Raw genomic sequence first — 14,861 nt, forward strand, 5'->3', positions numbered from 1 at the left:
TTGTAGTTGGTGCTGGGGTTTAAGATTTATCTAGGGGATTTGAATCTCTGAACTGACAATATGATAGCCAGGCCCTGAGCCTCAACAGACTTCAGCTCCTACACTCTGATTTACTGGACTTACCCCACTCAGCTAACATGGAGTTGAAGAATGTCAACCACCACACCATGGAGCCTAGAGTGCCTACAACTGAAAGCAGGAGGACTGCATCCAGTATCCATGTGGAATCTAAACTCCCTCTTGACATAGATGTGGAATGGACACAACCAAGTCAAGGTCCACAGGAAGGAGGAATACAGTAAGGATTAGAGTGGAATTAATGATATTCTATTCATGAACTATTGTGGTTAATAATCGAGAAAATGTGGCATTGGTGTGGAAAAAGTGGCCATGGTGGCTACTGGGTATGGGGAATGGGAGGAAGAGATGAGATGTGGAGGCATTTTCGGGACTTGGAGTTGTCCTGGGTGGTGCTCCAGGGACAATTGCCGGACATTGTATGTCCTCCCATGGCCCACTGGATGGAACGTGGGAGAGTGTGGGCTATGGTGTGGACCACAGGCCATGGGGTGCAGCGATGCCCAGAGATGTACTCACCAGATGCAATGGATGTGTCATGATGATGGGGGAGAGTATTACCGTGGGGGGATTGGTGGGGTGGGGGGATTGGTGGGGTGGGGGCGGTGGGGGTGAATGGGGACCTCATATTTTTTGAATGTAATATTTTTAAAAAAATGAATAAATTGAGTAGAATTTGAAAAAAAAAAAGATGTCTATTCTGGGAAGCAGACGTGGCTCAACTGATAGAGTATCCATCTACCATATGGGAGGTCCAGGGTTCAAACCCAGGGCCTCCTGACCCATGTGTAAGCTGGCCCATGCACAGCGCTACCACATGCAAGGAATTCCGTGCCACACGGGGTGTCCCCTGCAGGGGGGAGCCCCATGCACAAGGAGTGCACCCTGCACTGAGCCGCCCCACACAAAAAAAGCACAGCCCACCCAGTAGTGGCGCCACACACATGGAAAGCTGACGCAGCAAGATGATGCAACAAAAAGAGACACAGATTCCCAGTGTCACCAAGAATGCAAGAGGACACAGAAGAACACACAGCAAATGGACACAAGAGAGCAGACAATGGAGGGAGGGGATAAATAAAATAAAATCTTTTTAAAAAAAGACATCTTTCCTATCCAAACTGATTTACAAATTTAACACAATCCCAATAAAAATTACCACAGCACTTTTTACTGAGTTGGAAAAGCTAACTATGAAAATTTTTTGGAAGGGCAAGGAGTCCTGAATATGTTCAAAGACATACTGAAAAAAAAAATGATATTGGAGGAATCACACTACCTGACTTTAAAACATACTATAGAGAAGTCAATGTGGCTCAAGTGATGAGGTCTTCACCTACCATATGAGAGGACCCAGGCTCGGTCCCTGGAGCCTCCTGGTGAAAAAGAAGAGAAAGCATGCCTGTGTAGCAAACCAGTGCCCATGTGGTGAGCCAAGTGCCTGTGCAGCAAGCCGAGTGCCCATGTGGATGCCTGCGCAGTGAGCCGAGTGCCCACATAGTGAGCCAAGTGTCCATGTGAGTGCCCATGGGATGAACCAAGTGCCCACATAGCAAGCTGAGTGCCCACATGATGAGCTGAGTGCCCACATGAGTGCCTACATGGCGAGTCAAGTGCCCATGTGGTGAGCCAAGTGCCCATGTAGCAAGCTGAGTGCCCACATGAGTGCCTGCATGGTGAGCCAAGTGCCTGTGTAGTGAGCTGAATGCCTACTTGAGTGCCTATGCAGTGAGCCAATGCCCGCATGGTGACCTGAGTGCCCATGCAGCAAGCCAAGTGTCCATGCAGTGAGTCAGTGCCCATGCAAGTGAGTCATGCAGCAAGGTGATGATGCAACAAAAGTGAGATGAAGGGGAGAGTCAAGGTGAAGCACAGCAGAGACCAGGAACTGAGGTGGCACAATTGACTGGGAACCTCTCTCCACATCAGAGGCCCGCAGGATTAAATCTGCAGGAATGAATCCTGGTGAATCCTAGAAAAGAAAGATGAGAAGATAAGACAAAAAAAGAAATAGATACAGAAGAGCACACAGCAAATGGACAAAGACAGCAAAATAAACAAAACAGCAGGGCAGGGGACAGGAAGAAGAAAACATGCTACAAAGCTACAGTGGTGAAAACTGCATGGTATTGGCACAAGGAAGGACATACAGACCAATGGAACCAAATTGAGAGTTCTGATATAGATCCTTGCATATACAGTCAACTGGTATTCAACAAGGCCACCAAGCCCATTCAAAAGGGAAAGAATGGCCTCTTCAACAAATAGTGCTTGGAGAACTGGATCCATATTCAAAAGATTGAGAGAAGAACACCATCTCACATGTTATACAAAAACTAACTCAAGATGGACCGAAGAGTTAAATGAAAGAGCCAAGACCATAAAGACCTTGGAAGATAATGTAGGGAAACATCTACAAGATCTTGTATTAGGAAATGGTTTCATGAACTTTACACCCAAAGCACGAGCAATGAAAGAAAAAAACAGATAAATGGAACTTCCTCAAAATTAAACTTTTGCACTTCAAAGGAAAGTGAAAAGAAAGCAAAAAGGCAAACTACTCAATGGGAGAAAATATTTGGCAGCCATACATTTGATAGGGACCTAATATACAACATATATAAAGAAATCTTAGACCTTGAAAATAAAAAGACAAACAACCCATTTAAAAAATAGGCAAGTGGTTTGAATAGACACTTTTCCAAAGAATAAATACAAAAACATAAAAAGATGCTCAACATCACTAGCTACTAGGGAAATGCAAATCAAAACTACAATGAGATATCATCTTATACCCATTAGACTGGCAGCTATTAAAAAAAAACAGAAGACTACAAGAGTTGGAGAGAATGTGGAGGAATGGGAACCCTTATCATTGCTGGTGGGAATGTAGAGTGGTGCAACCATTGTGGAGGACAATCTGTTGAATTGCCATATGATATAGCAATAACACTACTGGGTATATACCCAGAAGGATTGAAAGCAGGGACACAAACAGATATATGCACACCAATGTTCATCGAGGCATTATTCACTATTGATAAAAGTTGCAAACAACCCAAATGTCATCACCAGATAAATGCATAAGCAAACTCTGGTTATACACACAATGGAATATTACTCAGCTATAAGAAGTAATGCAGCATTAACACATGGGACAACATGGATGAATCTTGAAGACCTTATGTTGAGTGAAGCAAGTCAGGTACTGAAGGACAAATATTACATGACCTCACTGATATGAATTGAGCAAACTGAGCAGAATCACAGACTGGAAAATAGGTTTACAGGAGACAGAAAGTGAGTAGAGGGTTGTGAGGCAATGCCCATATGGGAAAAATCTATAAGGTGGGTGTAGTTGTGCGGTGGATGGGTGTGACAGTGGTGCAGTGATATGATTGTGTTGGGCGGTGCTGACCTATGAGAGGGGTAGGGTGGAGGGATGTTGCACTGTCCATGAAACTAGGAGAAGGGTCAGGGGAGGGAGCAGATGAACTCTGGGGGTTTGCCCATGTATGGCTGAAACTACAACAATGGGAATGTTTTTTGGCAAATATGGCAGGGGAGGGCTAATAATTTAGGGTGTTGGATGTGGGGACATGCGGGACAGGGCGCACCTGGGGCAGGTTTCCAGGGAGTATGCATCCTGTCACAGTGTGTTGTATCAGTGGGTGGAGAGCCACACAATGAGTGGGAAGGTGTTGGACTCCCATCCTGGGGATTCCTGCTGTGTTCTCAAATAGAGGGGCAGGAGTCTCTTGCAAGCACTGGCAGTGACTAATAGAGGACAGGCTAGTACGTCAAGCCCTCAATATTGTTGTAAGTGACTATGAATCCTGTTCTTCAAGGGGTGAAGCTTGGTGGTTGCCATGGGTCCTGAGGGGAAGGGGAGGGAGGAATAGAATAGATGGAACATGGGGCATTTTTGCGGTATTGGAATAGTTCTACATGATCTTGCGATCGTGGATACAGGCCATGTTAAATTTCGTCAAAATTTATAAAAGTACATGGTCCAAAATGTAAACCATAATGTAAATCATTGACCATTGTTAGTAGCAATGCTACAAAGTGAGCTGGGAGGTCAACCCAGTGGTCACACTTATGCACGTCTCAGCAGGATCCCATTGACTGCCACAGTAAATATTGCCTCAAATAGTGGGACTACTGAGGGCTCTGCAGACATCAGACAGTACAGGCAGGGCTGACAGCTCAGGAGTTTGGTGCCCTATCAGTGGGCCCTACTTTGGAGTTATGCTCCCCAGTGTGACAGAGTTGGACTCAGTTGGGGTTTCCCTATACATGGCTCTTCTGCTCCTTCTATTTGAAACTATAGTTATTACTAGAGGTGGTAGGTTTATTGTCTAAGAGACTTAAATCTTTGGGCTTTCCATGTGCCAGTCAGGCCCTGAATCTCAACAGAGTTGCAACACCTACTCTCCAGGTGATTTTGGACTCACCCAGGACATCTAACAAGGAAATGATGAAGACCAACAACCATCTCAAGGAACAGAGGGAGTCTACTACTGCAAGCAAGATCATCCCATCCATCTGCCCCATGGGATCTAAGTCCCCTCTCAATTAGAGGTGGAGTGGGCACCACCATCCTAGAATCCTCAGGATTGGGGAATGAAAGATGGACTAGAGTAACTTACTGTTATTCTACTATAGACTTATTTTCATTCTGGCAATGGAAAATATTTTATCAATGATGTGGAGGCAGTGGCCACCGGAGGTTTTGAAGGGAGGGAGAGGAAAAATAGGTGTAATATGGGGACATTTTTGGAACATTGGAATTGTCCTGAATGACATTGCAATGACAGATATGGACCATTCTATGTCTTGTCATAACTTACAAAATTGTGCGGGAGACAGTTGAAACTACAATGCAAACTATAATCCTCCCTTAGTGGCAATGCTACAATATGTGTTCATGAATTGTAATAAATGTACCATACTAATGAAGGATGTTGTTAATGTGGGAAAGTGTGGGAGGGGTAAGGAGTGGGGCATATGGGAATCCCCTATATTTTTCATGCAACATTTAAATAATCTAAGTATCTTTAAAAAAAAATTTTTTTTTTAATATATAAAAGGCAAGTGGCTATGGCTCAAGCAATTGAGCTCATATTTACCATATGGAGGACCTAAGTTTGATCTCCCAGACCTCCCGGTAAAAAAAAGAAAAAAAAGAAAAAAGGCGTCCCAGACCAGAGCGGAGAGGCACAGGCCCCTACATGCTGGCGCAGAGAGGTGCAGGCCCCGTGTGGCAAAACGATGCACCAAAAAAGACGATGATGCAACCACATAGAAAAAAATTTAAAAAGGAAGGGGTTACACCCTCATCCCAGAGGCCCCATCAGGCTCGCAGACTCAGAAAGGACCGACGCCCCTGCCCACCGGCTTGCGAAAGGGATGACTCATTACATACAGGCCACAGCAGCTCAGGGGATTCCCACACAGGCTTCTGTCTCCCAAAAATAAGGCAAGCCTGGAGCAGCCTTAGCGGCCCTGCAGGGAGGGCCTGGCCCCAGCCCACTGAGCAGACCCAGAAGCACCCTGGGGAGACCCCTGAGCAGACCTGGGAGTGGAGCCGGGCCTCTCAGCTGTCACTCCCAGGAACCCCGTTGGAGCCCCTTGTCACCTTCCTCTCCCCACAGCACTGGGAGTTTGGCCTGGCACAGGGCGCCCGCGTGCCATTCACATGTTCCCCAGGCCCCAGGGCACCCCATAAGCAGCGGCAGTCCTGGGCCTCAGCTTCCCCACCTGAGGGTGTCAGTGTCCCTTGGACAGAGGAGCCTTGTAGAAGGCTGTCCTACGGACCAGGACAGAGGCTGCGGTGGACGCTGCTGCCTGCGCCTCTGCTGGGCAGGAGATGCCACATCAGCCGGTGGAGCCCCGGGGAGTCCCAGGGGGGCCCAACCCACCACCCGCTGCCTGAAGGCTCCTGACGGCGAGCAGCTCAGCCCCCTGCCCAGCCTCCTTCCCTTTGCTTTCTTTCCATCTGGGAGTGCCCCGTGGAGTCCCACAGAGTCCTGGGGACAACTTTAGAATCTTGGTGCCCCCTCAGCTTCCAGGAGGTGTGACGGTCCCCTTGAAGGCCCACCCCCACCCTTCACTCCCTCAGTCCAGAGGGACAAGGGGGAGTGGCTCGCAGAGGGGCCACGGGTGGGAAGGCAGGCTGGCTGCCGCCCAGCTCCTGGGGCCCTGGGGGTTCAGGCACTTGAGACGTGGGACCACCCCAGCACGTCCAACGTCCAGCTGCTCATCCAAAGAGGCTCACCTCTTTCTTCTTTTCAGACTCCTGTCTGTGGCCTGTGGCCTGCAGCTTCTGAAAGAGGCTTGTTCCACTTTCACCCTGAAGGCAGCTGACAAAGTGGTTCCATGAAGGCTACCCACCAGATTCTGGCCAGCTCTCGGCCAGAGATTCCCTGCATGGCGCCAAGCCAGAAGGGCTTTATGGACGGCAAGGGCACAGCCCACTTCTGGCTCCAGGAAGCAATGGCCCCCAGCTGCAGACAGGGACCTCAGAGCCCACGGTCCCAGGATGACTCAACAAAGTTCCCCAGACTAGTTTCAATCCCAGGATTTTGTGGTCTTAGGGTTCTGGAAGCTGGAAGACTGAAATCCAGGGACACACTCCGTCTTAAAGGGAAGACTCCATCTCACACTTCTGCCCTGGCTTCTGGGGGGTGGCTGGCAACCCATGGCATTCCTTGGCTGTGGTGTCACAACTCAATCTCTGCCTCGGTCAAATGTCGTGCATCTATCTCTACCTCCGGGGACCAAATCTCCTCTACTTATAAGAACACCAGATGTATAGGATTTGGGCCTCATCTTAACTCATCACATCTTCAAAGACCCTATTTCCAAAAAAGGTTACATTCGAGGGCTGTAGGCAAGGAGTGGACCGTGTCTTTATTGGGGACACGATTCAATTCGTAACATAGGTGCATCTGGCACCTGTTTCAGAGATCCTAATTAAAGGAGAAGGACACCGGCCAGGGCAGGGGCCTATGGTCAGGGGCATGTGCTCTGGAAGCCAGAAAACCAGCAAGACAGGTCACTCAGGTGCCTCGTCCCTCCTGGCTGCATCACAGAACTGCTGTGAAGATGAGGGAAGAACCCGCTCTGAAGGTCGCCAGGCCACAGTGCCCCAGCCGGGGGCCCTCTGTGAGTACCAGGGGGTAGTGTGGAGATAGGCAGTGCAGCCAGGCTGCATTCCAGACAAGCATGGGTGGGAAGGAATAATGGGTTTTCATGTCTGTATTTTTCTATAAAGAAACTCTGGAAGGAAAAAAAACACACAAACTATTCTAGCTAATATTTTCCCCAGGACTGGAAAATACACAGCTCTCCCTCTTCATGAGTTTTCTTATCTATTAGACAGAATTAATAGGGAAAATCTACATCTTCCTTTGCTTTATAATGTTTTCCACCTTTCCCCAAGTTGATATGTAGGGTCTGTGTAATTTGGAGTATTTGAAATATTAATGATGAATATGAGAATGAAGTGCCAAGATTAAGAAAAGCTCAGAAGGAGAAGAAGGAAAGAGATTGCTCGGGGATAAGGGCAATTGTGCAGAGTCACAGCAGTATGTCATGGTGCTTCTGGGTTCTAGAGCTGTCCTGTCAAAAACAATAGCCACAGGCCACACATGGCCACTGAGCACTTCAAATGTGTGGCTAAGGAATGACAGGCCTAGGCCCCATCCCTAGCCCCCGACGCGAATAACAGCCAAGACTTGCAGAAGCTGCAAGTTTATTATTAACCTGCCCCATTGTGGAAGTGCGACCAGCCGTTTACTCAGGAGTCACATTCCTTGACACACAGCAGCCATCCAATCCTGAGCCTACATGTCCAGATATAGTTCATTCCTCACAAGAATAGACAAAGAAGCCACATGACCCCATGAGCCCCTCCCACACCCCTAGAACTCACTGCCCCTAGCCCACCACTCCCTCGCCATCCCTCCAGGCCCTCGGGTCTTACCTAAGCCCCAACCCACTTCTGTTAACTAAGCATATTCCTGCCTATAGGCATACTATATACATTCACGACTGCCTCTGCCAGGGGCGGGCTGAAGTTTCTATCTTCAGTCCCCTTCCTGTTGGATTTTCTCAATAAATCCTTGCCTGTACTCGCTGGTCTCCACGTCCCAATTGTCTCACCCCAACATCTAACATTTGATGCTGGAAACCCGGGATCCAGGAAGAGGAGATCCCGCCACCATATCTTGGAACCTGGGAAGCAGTGGGCAGCGGTAGCTCGCCCAGGCTTACTCCTCGATCCTGATCGTGCAACTCTGGGTCCTCCTTTTCATCTTCTCTTGGAACTCCCCAGAGTGACCCTCAGAGACTCTTGGGATTGCACTAAGACCAGCAGATTGGTGAGAGCCTACCTTTGCTGTGGCTGTAGCTCCATCCTACACCGGACTTCGATTACCAGCTGGGTGAGTTAAGGGAACTCTCCTCTGGAGGATACTGTTCTTTCTTCCATCATTTTAGACAACTCTGCAAATCTTACCTAGGGCAGTGATCCTCTGCGTTTATGGGGACCACGGCAGGTGCCTGACCTGCGTCCCCAGAAGCCCCTCAGGAATCAAAGACATCTGGTCCTGAGTGTGGACTTCCTGCTGCTAAGGTTCTCTGACTACCTCGGGGACGCCTGACATGCTCAGTTAACCTTTGGGAGTCCCTGACTTCATCCCAGCTTCCGAAAATGGGAAACACTCCTTCAGCTCCTCCAAAAACTATACCACTGAGCTGCCTCCTTCAGAACCTTAAAACCTTATATCCTGAAGGAGATATCAGACCCAAGAAACTTATCTACTACTCCACTACAATTTGGCCTCAGTACAAATTAGAACATGAAAGTCAATGGCTGGAACATGGTACCTTCGACATACAGATCCTCAGAGGTGTAGAAAATTTCATCCAACACAGTGGCAAGTGGCTAGAGGTCCCTTATATTCAGGCCTTCCTATTTCTCCAAAATCGTCTTTCTCCCTGTCAAGTTGTTTCTCTTATCAAATCCTATTGCTCAGTCAGAAACCTTCTCATAAAACACCCCCACCTAAAGACTCTTCCGATTTTGACCCATATGAACACGCTCCCCCTCCTCCACATCATTTTCCCCTTCCGAGCCTCCAACCACACCCGTCCAGATTCTCCACCTCCGTCCCCTCCCTCTGCTCCTACATCCTTTTCTCTCCCTCATACTCATTCCCGTGGAATGCCTTCCTCTATCTACCCCACTACCTCACAAACTGAGCCACTCTCAGCCCCCCTACTTTCCCTTAGGGAAGTGGCAGAAACTGAAGGAATCACCCAAGTACATGTTCCTTTCCCACTCTCAGATCTTAGTCAGAAAGAACAATTAAGCTCCTTCTCAGAAAATCCTGCTACATACACTAAGAATTCCAACACTTCACTCGCTCCTATGATCTTACATATCAGGATGTCTATGTCATAATAACTTCTAACACCCCTGAGGAAAAAAGCTGCATTTGGGCTGCAGCCACTGCCTTTGTCGATTCCCTACACACACAGGAATATCAGGCAGGCTGTAGAGATTTAAGATTGCATGGCACACTTTCTAACCTGCATAATAGAAGGCATGACAACGGCAGCCCTCAAAGCAGTAAATTATGACAAAACAAAAAATTTCCCCAAAATCAGATGAAAACCCTGTTGCCTTTATGAATAGATTAACTGAATCACTCCTCAAAAATACTAATTTAGACCCTGATTCTGAATCCGGGCGACTATACCTACATACCACTTTATCACTCAGGCATACCCAGATATCAGCAAGAAACTGCAGAAATTAGAGGATGACCCTCAAACCCTTCAGAAAGACCTAATTAAAGCAGCCTTAAAGGTCGTTAACAATAGAGAGGAGGAAGCCAAATTAGAAAAACACAAATGGGATGAAGCTAAAGCCTCCCTCCTTGCTGTTTCCCTAGGAGTTGATTCCCTAAAACCCCATCGCTCTTTTTCCCTGTGACTGCTACTCAGACCCTGCTTTAAACGTGGGAAGGAAGGACACTGGGCACGCGCATGCCCTGCTTGTCCCAATTGTCTCACCCTGACATTTAACAAGGAACTGAACTTTAAATCGTACTTAATTTTAAACATCAATACTCGATTCAAGTAGAAAATTTTTAAGTATGATTGGAATAACTTGGGTATATGAATATACCACTTCAACTGTAAATTTTATGAAGTCTAAATACAGCTTAAGTATTTCTGATTAAAATTTAGCATTGGGAATTGAGATGTGCCGTAAGTATGAAATACATCTGACTTTAAAGAGTACAAAAAGTGTTAAATATCTTAATAAATTTTTTACAGATTACATGTGTATTCATATTGATTACATGATTTCTGTTGATGACATAATAACATTTTCTATATATTGTGTTAAATAAAATGTATTAATAAAATTGACGGGGAAGCAGACTTGGCCCAGTGATTAGGGCATCCGCCTACTACATGGGAAGTCTGCAGTTCAAACCCCCGGCCTCCTTGACCTGTGTGGAGCTGGCCCAGGCGCAGTGCTGATGCACGCAAGGAGTGCCGTGCCACGCAGGGGTGTTACCCGCGTAGGGAAGTCCCACGTGTAAGGAATGCGCCCCATAAGGAGAGCTGTCCAGGAATGGTGCCTCACACACATCTCACATGGAGAACTGACACAATAAGATGATGCAACAAAAAGAAACACAGATTCCCGGTGCCGCTGATAAGGATAGAAGCAGTCACAGAAGAACACACAGTGAATGGACACAGAGAGCAGACAACAGGGGGGAGGGGAGAGGGGGAAGGGGAAAGAAATAAATAAAAAACATAAATAATAAATCCTTAAAAAAAATCCCATTGTCTGAACCATTTCATAGTATTTGCTTAAGCACCCCAGGAAACTGAAACAAAATATGAAAAAAAAAAGTAAAATAACTCCTTAATAATTTTTATATTGATTTTTTAAAAAGGCAGGAAGACAATTCATACCTTCCCCAATTCTAGGCCCTCTATACATAGTAGAGAAATGGGATCTGCACCAAGCAGAAAATAGATTTTTGCATGTATACTGAGGTTTTAGGGTCTAATGTGTCATCTGTTCACATCCTCCTTCTTCTTATATACACTGAGAAATTACAAAGAGTCAGGGAAAATTTCAGGTGGGGGTGGGAATGTTCGATTCTGGAAAAGTCTCTCATTCCATTTGCCATCCAGAGAATCATATGACCTTATTATTATCATATGTCCTCACTACAATGCCCTCTAGGTTAGGGTAGAGGCAGGTAGAACACTAGTAACAACCCTACTGATGATTGTGATTTTCTTGTATTCCAGAGTTTAAGCATCTACAACAAACATTCAGTAGGACGAGGCTCATCTCAGTAAGGCAGAGCCACACTAGCTAAACACAAGCTCACAACAAAACCAGAGAAGACTGGGCATATAATTTGTTTTTGGTTCTCAGATTAAAGACAGTGACTCTCCTAATAGCAAAGAGGACAGAGAGTGGGGCCAAGAGCAGGCCATAACTTCTCCTTTGGAAAGTACTGGGTATTACAGAGCTCTCCTTCTTTAAGGAGGTTAAAACAATCTTACATAGAGCCTAATAAAAAATACACAGCAGAACAGAGCTAAAGAGAACTTTTACTTATAAATACACACACACACACACAAAAACTACACTTGGAAATAATTTACTTGTACTTTAAGAAAAGGATTTGTCCCCACAGAATTCATGACATAGAACTAATGAAACAAGGACACAAATGGGGAAACGGACTTTGGCCCAGTGATTAGGGCGTCCGTCTACCACATGGGAGGTCCGGTTCAAGCCCCGGGCCTCCTTGACCCGTGTGGAGCTGGCCCATGCGCAGTGCTGATGCGCGCAAGGAGTGCCGCGCCACACAGGGGTGTCCCCCGCGTAGGGGAGCCCCACGCGCAAGGAGTGCGCCCGTAAGGAGAGCCACCCAGCGCGAAAGAAAGCGCAGCCTGCCCAGGAATGGCGCCGCCCACACTTCCCGTGCTGCTGATGACAACAGAAGCGAACAAAGAAACAAGACGCAGCAAAAAGACACAGAAAACAGACAACGGGGGGAGGGGAGGGGAATTAAATAAATAAAAATAAATCTTTAAAAAAAAAAAAGACACAAATGGACAAAACACATGAAAAGATGCTTAACGTCATTAACCATTAGGAAAATGCAAATCAAACCACGAAGAGATAGCATTTCACAAACGCTGGAATGGCTACCACTGGGGAAAAAAAATGGAAAAATTACGAATGTTAGAGAGGAAGTGGAGAAATAAGAACCTCATTCTTCGTTGGTGGGAAAGGAAATGGTGCAACCACTGTTGAAGACAGTTTGGCAGTTCCTCAGAAAGGTAAGTACAGAATTACCATAGGATCCAGCAATCCCACTTCTAGATATATACACAAAAGAACCGAAAGCAGATACTCAAATAGATATTTGCACACCATGTTCATAGTGGTATTATTCACAATTTCTAAAAAATGGAAGCAACCCAAGTGTCCATCAACAAAATGTGGACAATACATGTATTGGAATATTATTCAGGTATAAACAGTAATGAAGTTCTGCGACATGCAGAAACTTGGATGAAACTTGACATCATTTTGAGTGACATATGTCAGAAACAAAAGGACAAATGTTGTATGATCTCATTATGATCTAATTATTATATGAAATAATTAGAATAAACAAATTCATAGAGTCAGAATCTAGAATATATGTTAACCAGGGCTTGGGATAGGGTAGTAAATAGAGAATTAATGCTTGGATGATGGAAAAGTTTTGGTAATAGATGGTGAGATGGTAGCACCACATTGTGAATGTAATTATAGCACTGAATTATATATTTGAATGAGGTTAAAAGGTGAAATTTTAGATTGTATACATGTTAGTAAAATAAAAATTATATTTAAAAAGCAGGACTGTATAACACAGTGAACCTTAATGTAAACCATGAACTATAGGTAATAGTACAATTACAATAATATTCTTTCCTCAATTATAACAGATGTACCACACTAATACAAGGTGTTGTTAATTGGGTGGTACATAGGAGCTTTGTATTTTCTGCATATTTCTCTGTAAACATACAACTTCTCTAACAAAAAAGAATTAAATCCAGCTTCTATGCTATTTACAGATGACATACCTAAAGCATGAAAATATTGAAAGATTGTAAAGGAAAGAATGAAAAGAGATACATCAGGCAAATACTAACCAAAACAACCAAACAAACAAAGCAAACAGATAGTATAGCTATATTAACATCAGTCAAAGAAGACTTCAAGCATCATTAAGGGTATAGTTTCTATACAATACTAAAGATTAAATCCACCAAAACAATATAACAATTCTAAACATGTGTGCACCTAATAGACTCATCAGATATAAACAATAATTGATAAACATGCAGAAAGAAGTGGACAAAAACACCATGATAGTGGTATAGATTACAGCACAATTCTTTCAGTAAATTAGAGTTCAAACAGCAAAAAAAAATTCAGTAAAATTATAGAAGAGCTGAATAGCACAATTAACAACTTTGATCTAATGGGCACAATTAACAACTCTGATCTGATGGAACATTTAGAAACATTTATTATATATTTAACAGGGCTATAATAGATGCCTTGACACATTTCAAAGAATAGTTATAATATGAAACTAATTGGCTTCCTTTCCCCAACTCCAGGAATTTGACCATGACTATGGGAAAATTGGGGTCCAATCTTAAATGGATTGAATAAATTTTCTGACATCTAAGTGACTAGAGGAAACAGAAATTAAACTGTGTAATAGAAAAATCTTATAAATCCACACTTCTTGCATATCCGAGTTTGTGGAGTGAGAGTTCCACAAAATACCACAAAACTGCTAGGTATTTTTTTTTTTTTTTAGTTTTAAGAATAGTATAATACTTTGTGCTCTGATGTTTTTAACCTAATATCACATAATAGACCTTTTGAAATGCCATTGCTCTTGTCTTTTTCCCAGGAATCACTTCCCAGATCCTAAGTGCTGGAGAAAATACGGCTCTTATTGGGACACAGAGACTGATTGACCATAAGCAAAGAATTTATTTACTGAGAAGCTCTCTCAATGGAAGGGGTCTGAAGAACAGACTTCAGCGGGGGGGCGGGGGGGGGGGGTGTTGAGGGTCTGAGTGAAGTGCAGGGGCCAATAGCAAGCCCTAGAGGTGTAACTTTCTCCCCAGATAGTGACTAGCAGATAGTGGGTTAGGGAGTTTCAGTTTCTTGGAATGCTGCATGAGCAGATATTTTTTGTTATGTAGCAGTTTCATCTCCCTCTGATATGTAAGCAGCGAAGGTTTCCATTTCCCTTTACTCCCTTAGGCAGGGAAGGTTTCCATTTCCCTTTACTCCCATCTCTTTGTGGTTTCTTTATTTAACCTGTGGGGAAGTGCCATGCCCTTAGGCACGTAGGCTTATGGGGGATAGAGTTAGCCTTTCCCCAATGCAAATCAGGGGAAACTAAGCTACAGTTTGTTAATTTTTGCAAACTCTAACACTAAGTTTCTCCCTCTTCCACAAGTCAGAAATCAAAAGCCCTTCCCTAAATATAAACTCATGTTGATAAGATGCCTGAAGGCCAACACACCCAAAAACCAGAATTCCTTTTAGGCTCAGTCTTGAACAATTTATTCTCATACCTACTGCAGCCAAATGCATTGCCTTTTATTAAGGTCCTGAGACTTTATGCTGAAAGAAAAGATCT

The 14,861-nt window shown here is 44.8% G+C and overlaps 1 protein-coding gene across 2 annotated transcripts in view; it reads right to left on the reverse strand.

Annotated features, from left to right (window-relative positions):
- AIM2 (absent in melanoma 2) overlaps positions 1 to 14,861 on the reverse strand; it is a 140,854-nt gene that overhangs the window by 49,819 nt on the left and 76,174 nt on the right. The window lies entirely within an intron of this gene.

This window comes from Dasypus novemcinctus, chromosome 13 (assembly GCF_030445035.2).
Source record: "Dasypus novemcinctus isolate mDasNov1 chromosome 13, mDasNov1.1.hap2, whole genome shotgun sequence".
In the NCBI taxonomy this organism is placed as follows: domain Eukaryota; kingdom Metazoa; phylum Chordata; class Mammalia; order Cingulata; family Dasypodidae; genus Dasypus; species Dasypus novemcinctus.